This window comes from Artibeus jamaicensis, unplaced genomic scaffold (assembly GCF_021234435.1).
Source record: "Artibeus jamaicensis isolate MK-2021 breed Jamaican fruit bat unplaced genomic scaffold, CSHL_Jam_final contig_787, whole genome shotgun sequence".
Classification (NCBI taxonomy): Eukaryota; Metazoa; Chordata; class Mammalia; order Chiroptera; family Phyllostomidae; genus Artibeus; species Artibeus jamaicensis.
Window position 1 is genome coordinate 2,098,619 of NW_026521972.1, and position 14,882 is coordinate 2,113,500.

The following is a 14,882-nucleotide window of genomic DNA, read 5'->3' on the forward strand; positions in this document are numbered from 1 at the left end:
TAACAAACTCCCTTCTCTTTAAGAACTCACTAGAATGCAGAGGGAGATATTGAAATAAATCTTTGTTATTCTACTTGACCTACCAAAATGCAATGAAATAATGCATAACAACTTTTTCTGTGGGTAGAAATAAAGAAGAAGAAAGTGGATAATCAAATAAATATTTTGTATATTCTGATAAAATTTAGTCTGTACTAATTTCAAAGACAGCTACTCAAATAAAGATTGGTAAAAACAGCAAAATAAGTCAGAGATAAATAAATTCCACATAATTTCAATTACACATGGAATTTAAAGAGCAAGATAAGTGAAAAAACAACAAATAGAAACAGACATAGATATAAAGAATAGACTTTTGGTTACCAGAGGGGGAGGGGGTTGGGGGCATTGGTGAAAAGTGAAGGCATTAATTACCAATTGGTAGTTACAAAATAGGTATGCAGATGTAATGTATAGCATAGAAAATATAGTCAATAATATTGTAATAACTATGTGAGGTGCCAGGTGGGTACTGGAAATATTGGGGGGACAGTTTCTAAAGTATATGATTGTCTAACTACTATGCTATACACCCAAAACTAATACAAAATTATATAAAATGTAAACTGTAATTAGAAAAAAATTAACAAAATAACAAAGAAAAAACCCATACAAATATAGTAAAACAGGGGTAATAAAAAGTAACAGTGGCCCTGGCCAGGTGATTCGCCACGTTTGCCGGTTTGATCCTGGGTCAGGGCACATGTAACAATCAACTAATGAATGCATCAGTAAATGGGAGAACAAAATCAATGTTTTTTCTCTATTTTGCTCTCTCTCTAAAAATAAACCAATCAATAAAAATGATAAATACAGTCACTCTGTGGTGTCACTCTGTGGAAACAAATTCTCTGTCCATATGACTGTGTCCATCTAAGACCCGGGAACTATTACCAGCTCCATTTATAGTATGGGCAATCACTAATCTGAGTCTGTTTTATCCTCTTTAAAATACAGAGCTTGGGTGGATTTTAGTAGTGTTTTCTAAAGGGTCTTTTTCCATATGGCTTCCCGAAATGTTAATACTAAAAAGTAATTTTTGGAAGCTCCGAGTTAAATAAAGTTCAGCAGATTTCTTTAAAATAGGACTTCCCAGACTCTCTCACAGGCTAGTGTACACTTAGCTTACTGGAGGGCCCATCATATATGTCTTTCCTAAGTCTGTCTGAAACCTGAAGCCTGTGCTTCATTTATACATACCGGCTGGGGCAGAAGTAGGTTTATAACTGTAAGTATGCAAATCACAGTTTCTTCTTTGATTATTATTTAATAATTGTCATATTATTTTACATAAGAACAGCTGTAAACCTACGTTTGCCTCATCCTGTAGTTACAATTTATGATAATAGACATAAAATAAAAATAAAACAAAACAGAATAAAAAGGCTAGGTGTCACCAAATAGGATAACTAACTACAGATCACTTGCGGCAATACCTCTGTAAGAGCAGAAGTGTGACAGGAAGGCCTATAGGGTGGTGACAGACAGCTGGAAACAAAGTGCACAGATGCTCAAATCATAAAAAAATCACTTGGCTCATTCAGTTGAGGTGACAATGGGTCATAGTGCATTGAGCCTTTGAAGCAAGGGAGGGAGTCTGGAAAAGCAAAGGGGCAGAGGTAACAAGGGCACTCTAAGATAATGTGGCCATGCTTATAGTTAATCAATGGAGTGCTCGTTCACTGAAAAAGCCTTGATGAGGGAAATAAAGGTCAGCTGAATTAAACACTGTGTTTAATGACATGATTGATTTTTTTCCATCTGTCATAAGTATGCCACAGCATGGCAAACCTGTAAAGACAGTTCATAGTCTGGTACTAAATGACTCCAGGGGCTTGAACTTAATTGTGAGTGAAATGGAAAGCCACAGAGGATCTGTAAGCAGAAAATGATATTAACTCTGCAAAAATTAACTGCAAATGTGATAAAAACCAGAGATGAAGTTCTCTATCCATTGCTTACATTTGCATATCTAAAATGTAATCCTGGCCAGTTTTATTGCCAAGTCTGACTCCATACTTAGATCCTTGAGGAAGGAAGGGGAAGAGAGGATTCTCCTTTTGGCAATTTAATGCCCTCACACATTTTTTTAAAGCACATATACACAGTGTTCAAACTCTCCACTTAAATACATCTTTTCTTGTCATCCTTCCCTTTCATTTTTGTCCTTTCTTCTATTCAATCTCAAAGTGGAGTGAATAGAAGACTAATTTGGGCAGATTATCTCCTTTTTTTCTTGTTCTTTCTACATTCAAATTATTTTGAAAAATAAAATTTATTTGTTCTATTTCTCCTGACACACTCTTGGAGCTTGGAAAGTTGTTTTTTTCCTTCTGTGTGGCCATTCTATAGTACTTCCCAATATCCTGGAAGTTAAGGTAATGTCCAAGGGCCATGCTGCTTTCTCTTGAGTGCTGCAAGATGTTCCCTGAGGGAGAACAGCTCATTTAGAACTGTGTGCAGTGCCATCTCCTGACAAAGGCAGTAATTGTTTCCAGTGAACAGAGCATCTGCACACCGTGATCTGATGCTTTGTGTAACCCACGTCAAAATTTAGAGATTCTATGAAGTCAGTGGCAATAAGGGGCAGATATGGGTATCTTAGTGGTGTCATACTGATTTTTCCCATGAAAATTTGAAGTTAGAAATTTGAAACAATAACCTTTGAATTATTAAATGTCTAAGAACCTACTCCAAAAAGTTATGTCCTGTTTGTATTAAAAAATATCTTAGATTAATGCAAAAGCAAGCCAGAGGTTACATGACCAGCTTAAATATTTAGCATCTCCCCAGGGTAAAAGTTTCTAGATATTGGATGATAAGTATCTTCTGTTGGAGGGAGTGTGAGTGATGACACTTTTCTAAACGCTTTCCTTCACCAGCAGGCTGAGAAATTCCATCTTGATTTTCAGCACATGATTCATAGCTGGCAGACAATTATTTTCAACACAACATATACACCGTGTTATGGAACAGGGGTCTTGCATACATGCACTTAAACACAAAGGTCTGATTTGATCGTTATTACGACCTTTCCTCTACTTAGCACTTTGGTCTGGAAAACATTCAGAAATTATAGAACAGTATTGAATTTTATTGAAGAAGAATATTTTCTTTTAAAATGGTGGAAAACAGTTTCCTGTTAAGTATTATTGAATGCATACATTCCATGAAAAGGTATTCTGGGTTCTGGGTGCTATTTTAGTCACAAAGTTCTCAAATTCTGCTATAAAAGCCCAGCTTGCACAAACTGGATGGAACAGTGTAGCATTCCAGCTCAGACTTTGAGTGAGTAGACTCGAAGATGAAAAGAGACTTCAGCTTATTCAAAACAATGATGTGGCAGCAGAGAACCATCAAAACATTTCTCCTTTTTTTCCCTTTACCAGTGAGGTATAATGAATCCCTGATTAAATAAATTATATAATGGACAATATAATAAACAATCAGATGTTATAATTTCATAGATACATTTTTACTAATGAATGCCTTAGTAGTCTGAAGCTCCAAAGCTGACACCAGAGGAAACTTCAGGAATAATACAAGCTTTTAAAAGGGAATTTAGATGTTAACATCAAGAAAAGATGTAAATTAATGTATATCTTCATAATCATTCCCCTAAGTTCCTTGTACATTATTACTTTTTCTAGACTCAGAAATGATAAATGTGTTTAAAAATTTCTTAATCTCTGATCTTACTCTATTTGAGGAATGGAACTTTCCTGTACAAATAAGTGTGGGCTCTGCTACACAAATTGAACAAAAGAGATCATTTTTCTAAAGAACTGCTTACTTATGAAGTCTTTTGATAATTCAGACATCTGGACAGCTGTGTTTACTTTGTACTTAGTTTAACTACTTGCATTCAGATTCTCTATAAAAATTCAAAATGTAAAGCTTGCCTATTCAATTTCATCTTTAAACAATTTAATGTTTTAATGAATCAGCTAATTTAGATACATGAATAAGACCTAGGCTTAATTTCCAGGATTGCTGCAGGCACTCGCTAGTTCCTGGGGAAGAAGATCAAAACGGTGTCCATGATTTTAACCAGGCTACTGAAAACTACTGTCATGGCGGCAAGTTACTTCAAAGGAGAATGGAAGTATCAAACCAATGGGAAAAACCTACAGAAATTTGAAACCGAAATTCTTTTTTGTTATCACTTCTACACAATGTAAGTTTTAAATTACAAAACATGGACCCCCCCTAAAAAAAAAGCCTTTGCCTAAAAGCAAGGGTCTGGAGAAAGCTTACTTCCCCTGGGCTCTCACCATATAAAGACACAAGAAGTGGGCACTCACCGGAAGTCCATGGTGCTGGCACCCTGATCTCAGACTCTCAGCCTCCAGTGCTGTGAGAAATAAATGTATGCTGTTGGGAAGCCACTTCGTCTATGGTAATTTGTCATAGCAGTCTGAAAGGGCCGATACCCAACTGTTTTTACTAAAATCAACAACAATCCCCCCCTAACATTCCATCTTTAATTGCAGGGAGTGTTGTAAGCCCTCTAAATGAATTCAGAATAGAGTGCTGTGGGACTTGGAAACCAAGATAAACCGGCTGTCTCCCCCACATCTGGCATGCTTTCTCTTTCTTCTGAGACTTTCTCCAAGGTCTCTCCTCTGGAACAGCTCCCAAAGCCCCTCATTTCCCTCAGCTGATCTAGTTCTACACTGTTTTAGACATCAGCATAATTAACACTCTGAATTGTAATGGGTGTAGGCTGAGAGGCCCTAGAACCCCCCCAAACCTAGCTTGGGGTCTGAGAAAAGCAGCAGAGTTATTTTGCCTATCAATAACAACAGATAATCTCCTCGCCTGTGTGGGGCGTATGTGTGACTCTAACCCATGATGTAGCTGGCAGACAACTCGCCTGGGTTAGAGCGCCTGCGTGAGAGCTTGGCTATGGTTTGCTCCACACTTTGGGGCCACGCCTGCTATACCTGGCCAGACTAACAATGGCAGCCAAGAAAGGCAGAGAATTTGGGCCAATTGTGGGAGGAGTCAGAAATGGGGTTACAAAAGATATTCCAGGCTGGGATTTAAACTAAAAAGCAGGCTGCCACAAGGAACAGGGGACAATGTGAGTCCATGTGGGAAGAAAAGGGATGAAAGGACTCATGTTGGTGGGCCAAGAGGAGGTGCCACGTGGTTTTGGATTAAGACTGGAGATCCTGGTGTCACAGCTGATGGTGCTGGGAACCATGGCAGGCCTGCCAGACAGGCACAGATTACTGAGAGGAACCGGGAATCTAGCCAAGCCATGGGCTTCTATTTTTTACCCTGAGATATGGTACCCTTGATTGGCCCACTTTGGCAAGGGGTGGTAGAATTCTCTGTGTTCTTTGGGTGTATCTTTTTTTCTAAAGGGAGTGGGATTTAATAGTAGCTTTTGCCATTACTGTAAACCTGTATCACTTTTGAATAAAGAGTTCCTTTCCTTTCTACCAAACTCTGACATTGAGAGCCACAGTTCCTATCGGCAGCGGCAGGCAAAGAACCATAGTGAAAAAAAGATCCCAGGGCAGGGGACTTGGTAGTAGTATCTTGGTTCCCAAAAGTGTTGTATCTGTAAAAAAATTACTTTCTTGACCCACCTCAAACCAACCAACCAACCAAACAAACAAACAAACAAACAAACAAAATGTAAAGAAGAAAAAGGAGGAGGGAGGGAAAGAGGTGGAGGATGAGGAGGAGAGGGAGGAAAAGGTGAAGCAGAAGAAGAAAAGAAGAAAAAAAGTGGTTTTGGTATCCCTTTTATGCACATGCTAAGTATAGCCTATAGGCTATAATCCCAGACACTGCAATAAAGTGAGTTGTAATTTCTTTTGCTGGTAAAGTATCTTGTGGTCAATTTGTAAAGAATCCAACACCTGTGAAGTGTGATCAAGGTGGTACACTGCTACTCACAGCACCAAAACACATCACATGTGTCCTATTATGCTTAAAGAGGCACGGACTCTGCCCCTTCTACTCTTTAATACCAATAGCTGACCTTAGGTTAGGCTACCCATAGCCTAACCTGAGTCCCCATTTGAAGATGTCAAAAGGGGAAATAGGTTGAAGCTGCTGCAACACTGACCAAAAACTAAAAGCTTATCTATACAATAATGAGTTCAGTTATCCGTCAACTTCATTCAGCTGTTATGCCAGACTACGGCCAATGTGAGTAGAATGATTGTGTACAAAGTACATGTAGAATGCTAGTGTAGAAAGTACACTAGCATACTTTTACTTATTCATTTATTTTTATCTTCATCGCTATTTAGTGCTGAGTTTTACGTGCCAGGCACTGTGTTAACTGCAGGATACATGATTAACTGCAGGATATATGATATTGAACAAAAACATAGACCCCTGATCTTGGAAATAGTGCAAGAGCCACTTTGCTATTGTGTATTTACTTCACCTGAGTTTGACGAAGTCCAGATAAGACTAGGAAAGGGGAACAGAACCAGTAAAGACCAGTGAGTAAGCTGTCAGATTTTTGATACTATGTAAACACATGAGGAGGAGTACTATGAAGTTAGAATCAAACCCCCTTCTAAAACTTTAGAAAAACTGAGAGTAAGAAACCATAGTTATGATAAATAAAGGGTAAAAAACAATAACAATTCTATAAATGTTGAAAACACACCAAAAGACATACCCACAAACAGAACAAAATGAACCCAAAGATATTTTTAAAATTATTTTAAAAAGTATAAGAGAAAAGTGCATTGATGCATTTTTTAAGAAACTAAAACTGAGTCAATAAAGCTCCGGAATGACAGACATTTAGAAAATTCAAATATTAAAACTAAAACTATCCGAGAAGCACTTTGTTTGCCCTTCCACTCTAAATGAAAGCTTCACTGGATAGAGCAATCTTGGATGTAGGTCTCTGGATTTCATGACTTGGAATACCTCTTTCCAGCCCCTTCTTGCCTGTAAGGTCTCTTTTGAGAAATCCGCTGACAGTCTGATGGGAACTCCTTTGTAGGTGACTGTCCCCTTATCTCTTGCTGCTTCTAAAATTCTCTCCTTCATTTTCATCTTGGGTAATGTAATGATGATGTGCCTTGGTGTGTTCCTTCTTGGGTCCAACTTCTTTGGGACTCTCCGAGCTTCCTGGATAAGGTCAATTCAAGGAGTTCATCATCACTAAGCCCTTATTATATGAAATGTTAAAGGGACTTATCTAAGAAAAAGAAGATAAAAATATGAACAGTGAAAGGGCAGCAAACTCACAGTTATTAACAACCACACCTAAAACAAAAGCAAACTAAAAGGACAGCTAGATCAGGAGCGGAACCATAGAAATGGAGATCACATGGAGGGTTAGCAACAGGGGAGTGAGATGAGGAGAAAGGGGGGAGAAGGTACAGAGAATAAGTAACATAGACTGTAGGTAGAAAATGGATGGGGGGAGGGCAAGAATAGTATGGGAAATACAGAATCTAAAGAACTTGTGACACATGGACATAAACTAAAGGGGGGATAATGGGGGAGGGAGTATGCAGGGTGGAGGGGAATGAAGGGGAAAATGGGACAACTGTAATGGCATAATCAATAAAATATATTAAAATAAAATAACAGAAAAAATAAATAAAACGAAAACTATAAGAAAAATAAAAAATTACCAAACCATAAATAATACCTTCCAAAAAGGTAAAGATGATAACATTTAAATTAAAAAAGAATAAAGAACAAATTAAAAGCAATGAAAATTAACATGTGTGTGTGCATAACAAAGAACATCCAGTTTAGGAAAAATAGAAATACCTGAAGACAAAAACAAAAGGAATAAAACCAAATTAATATTAAAAACTTTAATTCATGAAAACATTTCTAGTTTTTAAAAATCTTTGAAACTAAATAAAAGAGTACACTACACAGTCTAGAACATTAATTTACAGTGAAAACAACAAGACAGTGTATAAAATTAGTGACATTAAAAAATCTTTTAGACATCAAAGGAGCCCTTTGGTCTTGCAGACAGAAAGTGAATCATAAAAGAACTAAAAATGGCTTTCTATCAGACTTTTCAACACAAGAAATTGGAATAGTATGTTTAAGATACTAAGGGAAAGAAAATGTAAACGAAAGATTTTATATCAAGCAAAACTGATTTTTGATTTTTAAGAGCACATATAAACTTATTATCATGCAAGAACTCAAGGGATCTATTTTTTAAGAACCCTCCTGAGGCATTTAGTAGAGAAAATTTTTAGCAGTTAAAACAAGTAGAGAGTCTTCTATGCTGGTGATGTGTATCAAACATGCCATTAATTACAGAATACAGATAAAATGAGCATTAAAAAGGAATATATAATGGTTACACGATTTGAAAATATAGACATAGTACAACTACTTTTAATGGTTAGAGAAAAGGCAAGATTTTTATTTAATTTAAAATATTTAAATGTTTTCAAGATGTTTATTAGTGGCAGTATTATTAAAACTGCCATTCTGAAATAGTGGTGTGTGTAATACATTGTAAAGCAATGAGTAATTATAGGAAACTCTAATTCCTTTCATCATATGTTTCTTTGAGAACCAGAGTTCCTGGTCTGATGAATGGGAATGATACCAATGGCTTGGGGGCAGATCTCCCGCCCCTGGGCAAGATGGGAACAGGAAGAAGCGTTGCACTGAGCGAGTGCAAGGGCTAGTGAAAGAACTGGAGAGGTTGAAAGCCCTCCTACCCTCTCCCAGTACTTGACTGAGAGTGGGACTGGAGGAGGCAGAGACATGTGCCACAGAGGTCAGAATGGCAGAAATCTGCCAGTCTAGCCTGGGGAAAAAGGAATTGATTGAGGGTATGGACCCTCCCAGGACATGGAGAAGTTTGGGCTGAGAGAGCACTTGGTCCGGCTACCATGGAAACTAGTATAAACCCAGGAGAAGGAAGGAATGCAATTTTGCTGACCTCACAAACTTACTGGCTGATGCATTTGAGGGACCTTTTGGTCCTGGAAGCCATGCAGCTGTTGGCCACACTGGTCCCACATGTGGGTTCTAGGGAGGAAGCATGAGGACTGACAGTGGCTGCCTGGATGACCACTAAGTAACTGCCTGTGGTTCCCAAGTGATAGCATTTTAAATGGGAGAATGAATTCTGGATTCTGCCTTTGGTTGTGGTCTGGCTGTGGGCAGCTGGGGTTTCCTCTGGGTTTACAAACAGGATGGGCTTTGAGACAAGAGTCTGCCATTCTCCCAGATTGTGCTGCATTTGAATAAAGACCTCTTTCCTTCCTCACCAAACTCTGCCTCAGGAATTTGGCTATGGGAAATAGCCAAAATAGCCAAAGTTGAGCTGAACCTCAACTTTGGTTTGGTAACAGAGATACATACAAAATATTGAAGTTATATAAAAATCTTACAGTTCTAAATTTGAATTGAAATACTAGTATACATTCATGAGTTTTGTTATATGTAATATTATACACATGTGTGTGTAATACCCCTAGATTCCTATATTGGTTATTCAACCAAACATTAATCCAGATACTGCTAAGAAGGAATTTGCAGGTGTCATTAAAGTCCCAAAGATATGGAGAATATCCTGATTAGCTGACCTAGACATATGAGTATTTTAAAAGCACAGAGGTTTCTTCTGCATATTGTAAAACAGGTCAAGGTTCACAGCACAAGGGAGACATATATCAAATCATCGCATTGTACACTTTAAATACCTAAAATCATCATTTGTCATCAATAAATCTGGAAAAAAAGTAAGCATGCAAACAAAATACCCCACAAAGCATAAGGGAGACTCGGCATGCCATTCTTTGCTTGAATATGGAAAATTGATCATATGAAAGAAATTGAGGCTTCCAGGACCTGGAAGTGACCACCAGCAGGAACTTGAGGACCTCAGTCCTACAGCTAGAAGGAACTGGGTCTGTCAACAACTAAAATAAGCTTTAAAGCAGATTCTTCCTTGAGTCTCCAGATAAAAATGCCACTCACCCAATATTTTGATTTCAGTTTTGTAAAACTCTAAGCAAAAAACCCAGCCATGTAGTGTTGGGCTTTTGAACTACAAAATTGTGAAAGAATAAATATGAATGGTATTTTAAAACCTGAAATCTGGGGAAATTTATTACTTAGCAATTAGAAAACTAATACAAGCTTGGAATATTTTGTTATGCTAGATAGCGGAGAGGCCATTATACTGCTAGAGTGATGTGAAAAAGACTCAAGACCCAGTTTTGAGAAACCTCACTGGCTAAAGCTAGGACAACTGGAGCTTTGAATGAACATGGCTCAACATGGACACCGGTCACTCTCACCATCTAGCTACTTATGCATAGAAAGGAAGTTGGAAGTATCATTGGAAAGAAAGAATAATTGGTTAAGAAGATGTGCAAGGAGAGTGGTGCATGTATCAACATCTCAGAAGGGAATTGTCCTGAGAGAATTATCACTTTGGCCGGATCCACTAATGCTTCTTCAAAGCCTTTGCTACGATCATCGACAAACTGGAAGACCAGCAGCTCTATGACCAATAGCACAGCTGCCACTCGACCTCCAGTCACCTTGAGGCTGGTGGTCCCTGCTAGTCAGTGTGGCTCTCTCATTGGGAAAGGTGGTTGCAAGATCAAGGAAATACAAGAGAACAGGGACTCAGGTTCAAGTAGTAGTAGGGGATATGCTCCCCAACTCAATCAAGCAGGCCATCACTATTGCTGGCACTCGCAATCCATCACTGAGTGTGTGAGACCGATCTGTGTGATGAGGTTGGAGTTCCCCCTGAAGGACACCATTCAGTACTCGCCTAAGCCTTCCAGTTCTCCGCTCATCTTTGCAGGTAGTCAGGACAGGTATAGCAGAGCCAGCAACAATGCAAGCATCCCCCATACCACCTGGTCCATGTGCCTCAACCCTGACCTGGAGGGACCACCTTCAGAGGCCTATGCCATTCAAGAGCAGTATGCCATTCTATAGCCAGATTTGACCAAGCTGCACCAGTTGGCAACACAACAGTCTCATTTTCCCATGATGCACAGCAACACAGGATTCAGTGCTGGTTTGGATGCACCTGCTCAGTCTACTTCTCATAAACTCATCATTGCAAGTTGTTTGATTGGCTGCATAATCATGGGTCAAGGCACCAAAATCAATGTGATGTCTGGGGTGCAGAACAAAACTGGGAACCCAGTGGAAGGATCTACTGACAGGCAGGTTACCATCATTGAATCTCCAGCCAGTGTTAGCCTGGCTCAATATCTAATCAACATCAGATTTTCCTGGGAGGCAGGGGGCATGGGGAGCAGCTAGGACAGTGCAGATTCATTCTTAATCCCTTTCTGCTCTTCATCACGACCCATGATCTAGCTGTGTAGTTTCTGAACAATCAGCAGTTCCACATTTTAAATAGTTTGCAAATTTTCAGTTTCTCCACACACATAATAGTAATAGTAATAATAATACTACTAATAATAAATTGAAGTAGGTAATCTAGAAAATATCATCATAATATAACTGATTATATAAAATATCATAAAATAACTGATCTACATAAAATAACTGATTGTATGTAGAAAAATAGAAAAAAATTTGTTATTGAAAACTGGTAAATAAAAGAAAAAACTTAGCATGCTGTCTCCTCTCCGTAATTGAACTCTAACTAAAGAATAGATGAAGGAAGTTTAGATGTCTAAACTGAGTCTCTTACAGAGGGTTTTCTAGCTAATATGTTACAAAGAAATAATAGGATTACAATAGAACCATTTTGTTTCCTCTTAATTGATCTACACATTGAGCATCAACATTAGTTACCTTGAAAAGAGGAACAACTAGACATAGCATTCCTGATGAAAAAATGTGGTAATACTACCCGTGGCCTTGTCAAAGAGATAGACTCTGACTCTAGTCAAGTCTTCAGATCCAGCTGCTGATTCTAAGAATATACAAAGCACTCATCAGCATGTTGAAATGGATGAGTTTCCAACCTCTGAAACCTAGCCTGTGGGGAATTCTAATGTTGCTTAGACTAGTTTCTTAGCAGTAAACTGTGAGGCAATGAAAAGGATGGATGGGGAAACTAAGATTCAAAGAGCATAAAGAGGCATTTCTATGCAGATGAGAAAGAAAGAAGGAGCTCCTACCCTTTGCAACAGCATGGATGGAACTGGAAAGCATTATGCTAAGCGAAATAAGCCAGGTGGTGAAAGACTAATACCATATAATCTCACCTTTAATGGGAACCTAAACAACAAAACAAACAAACAAAATATAACCAAATACACTGAAATTGAGAACAGGCTGACAGTGACCAGAGGAAGAGGGGAGGGAATTTCGGGGGAAAAGAGGAAGGGTTTGGAGGAACAGTATAAAGGACACATGGATAATACCAAGGGGGATGAGGAAATGGAAGGAAGTTGGGAGGTCTTGGGGGGGCGCTGGGATGGGGGTACAAGGCAGAAAACTACTTGAACAATTAAAGTAAATTTAAAAAAATAAATAGAAAGAGGCAGATCAAATTCTCAGCATGGACAACATCAACCTGTAATGTTTAGAGAGGCGCACTGGAGTGAAAAGTCTATAAAAGAAGGCAGGGAAGTGACTAATGGAAAACCAGGCCAGTGGTTTCTTTTGGAGGAAGCAAGTGTTTGTGCCTGTGTTGGGCCACAAGGGCAGGCTCGCTGGCAAAACTTTATTTATTGATCTGGTGGGTAATCACGAGGATATCTGCTGTATAATTATGTCATTAACATACACATTCACTTATTTACTGGTTAGTATTTACTGTGACAGACGTCTTATTTTATAAGAAAAGGATGTTAAAAGACAGACTGCACCTAAACTCTGTTCCATTTTCCCCTGGGTATATGTGGTTTTAGTACCACCACTGGCAGTGCTGTGTCTGGGTTGTGTCAGATCTCTGTGGACTGGACTTAAGAACATACTCGGTATTTCCTGCATGCACCCAAACCATGCAATGCTGTTAATTACTTCAATTGAGATTTCTTGCTGATATTGATATAACTGTAACTCATCTATCCTTCTCCATATTGCTACACATATTAAACATGAATATTTTGATGACTATGGAGTTTTGTTCAACAAGATGATATCTTGCCCTGTCTAGTTTAGCTCAGTTGGTTGGAGCACCCTCCAGTAAACTGAAGGGTCACAGGTTGGATAGCTGGTCAGGGCCAGTGTCTGGGTTGCAGGTTTGCCCTGGGGGTGTGTGTGAGAGGCAGCCAACTGATGCCTCTCTCCCTCTCTTTTCCCTCCCTTTCCTTCTCTCTAAAATCAATAAGCATGTCCTCCACTGAGGACAAAAAAAAACCCAAAATGAACCCCTCAAAACAAGATGACACCTTATATTACCTGTGCTTCTCTCAGGTTTTTCTGAGAAAAACAACCAAGACAACCTGGAACTCCTCCAACCTCGCTGCTTTTTTCCATGCCTGAGCCACTTTTCTAAGGCTGTGTCCAAACCATTAACCAAATCCCAGGCCGAGAGAAAGACTTTAAGAAGCAGGGCATCCCAGGTTCCTCTGCCTACAGGTACCTGCTTTGTCCAGTCTGGGAGGGCTTTCCCTGAAGAAGGTCAGTGAGAGGATTCTCCACCCTGACTGCACATTAAAGCCAACTATAGAAACTTGTAGAAAATATCCTCTGGTCCTGCCTCAGACAAACTAAATCTGAGTCTCAGTGGGTGGTTGTTTATAGTTTCCTTCAAAGCTCCTCAGGGGGCTTTAATGTGCAGTTATGATTGTGAACTACAAGACTAATTATGTGTAAGAAAATTTGTTAATACACCACATTCTTTTGTGAAGTGAATCATAAACCAATTAAAATGAAGCCAGCTTCTATAATTTCTCTCTGTGTTAACATCTTGTCTAGAAGTTACTCTTAAAGGAAGGCATTTTTAATATGCCAGTATACATTAAGACGAAAGGAGAGAATGTGGAAATGAGAGAAAAGCATCAACTACATTGTGTTAAGATCAAGTTTGACTACTGCTCCGTCGGAACAGCCTGTAGAAGACATATATCTTTTATAACAATGCAGTTCAATTTACACCTTCTCTACTACTATGAGGGGTGTGTTTTTTAAAAAGATTCTATATTCAACTGTATGATACACAGCTATGGTCAGGTAACTGATTGGTACTGTAAAATAGGTGCAGTGTGTTAAGATTCTACAGTTTTTGGGACTACATGGAATATATGATATAACAAAAAATCCAGAGTAGATGGTTCTAGACCTAATTCTATGATGGTAGGTCCCTGGCCTAGCTTCTCTTAACAATCGGTGGCTGTCCTGAGCACCAAAGCACCGAGCACCCTAACTGACAAAAAACATTCAAAGGAGAAAGGAAAAAAAGAGAAAAGAGGGCTCTCCTTAAGTATATCTTTGTATCCAAGAAGAAGATCCCCAGACGACTTTTCTATTCCCCTTCCCCAAACCAGGCTGAAAGAACAGAAAATGGAACCCGGCATTTTCAGCCTTTAAAAGGGAAGTGACTTCTGCCAGGAAGGAATAAAATCTCTAAGTGCGTTTGTTTTCAGAGTGCAGATTTTGCACTTAGTTTGTTAAATTTATTCTTAAGTATATTATTCATTTTACTGTGATTATAAATGAAATTGTTTGTTTAAAATTTCATTTTCTGATTGTTCATTGCAAGTATCATAGAAAACAATTGGTTTTCACATACTGATCTTGCATCCTGCAAGTTTGCTGAACTTGTGTAGTAGTTTGAGTAGTTTTTAGTGGGCTCTATACAATTTTATATATTAAAAACGTCATCTGAGAAAAAAAGAACGTGTCCAATCTGAGGCAGTAGTATTTGCCCAAAACGCAGAGGTGTAATTGTCACATTATATTAACTGAGTAAATGA

The 14,882-nt window shown here is 38.6% G+C and overlaps 1 pseudogene; it reads left to right on the plus strand.

The window, feature by feature from the left end:
• The first annotated feature begins 8,794 nt into the window (after nucleotides 1-8,794).
• Nucleotides 8,795-11,307, plus strand: LOC119044955 (poly(rC)-binding protein 2-like; annotated as a pseudogene).
• The last annotated feature ends 3,575 nt before the right edge of the window (nucleotides 11,308-14,882 follow it).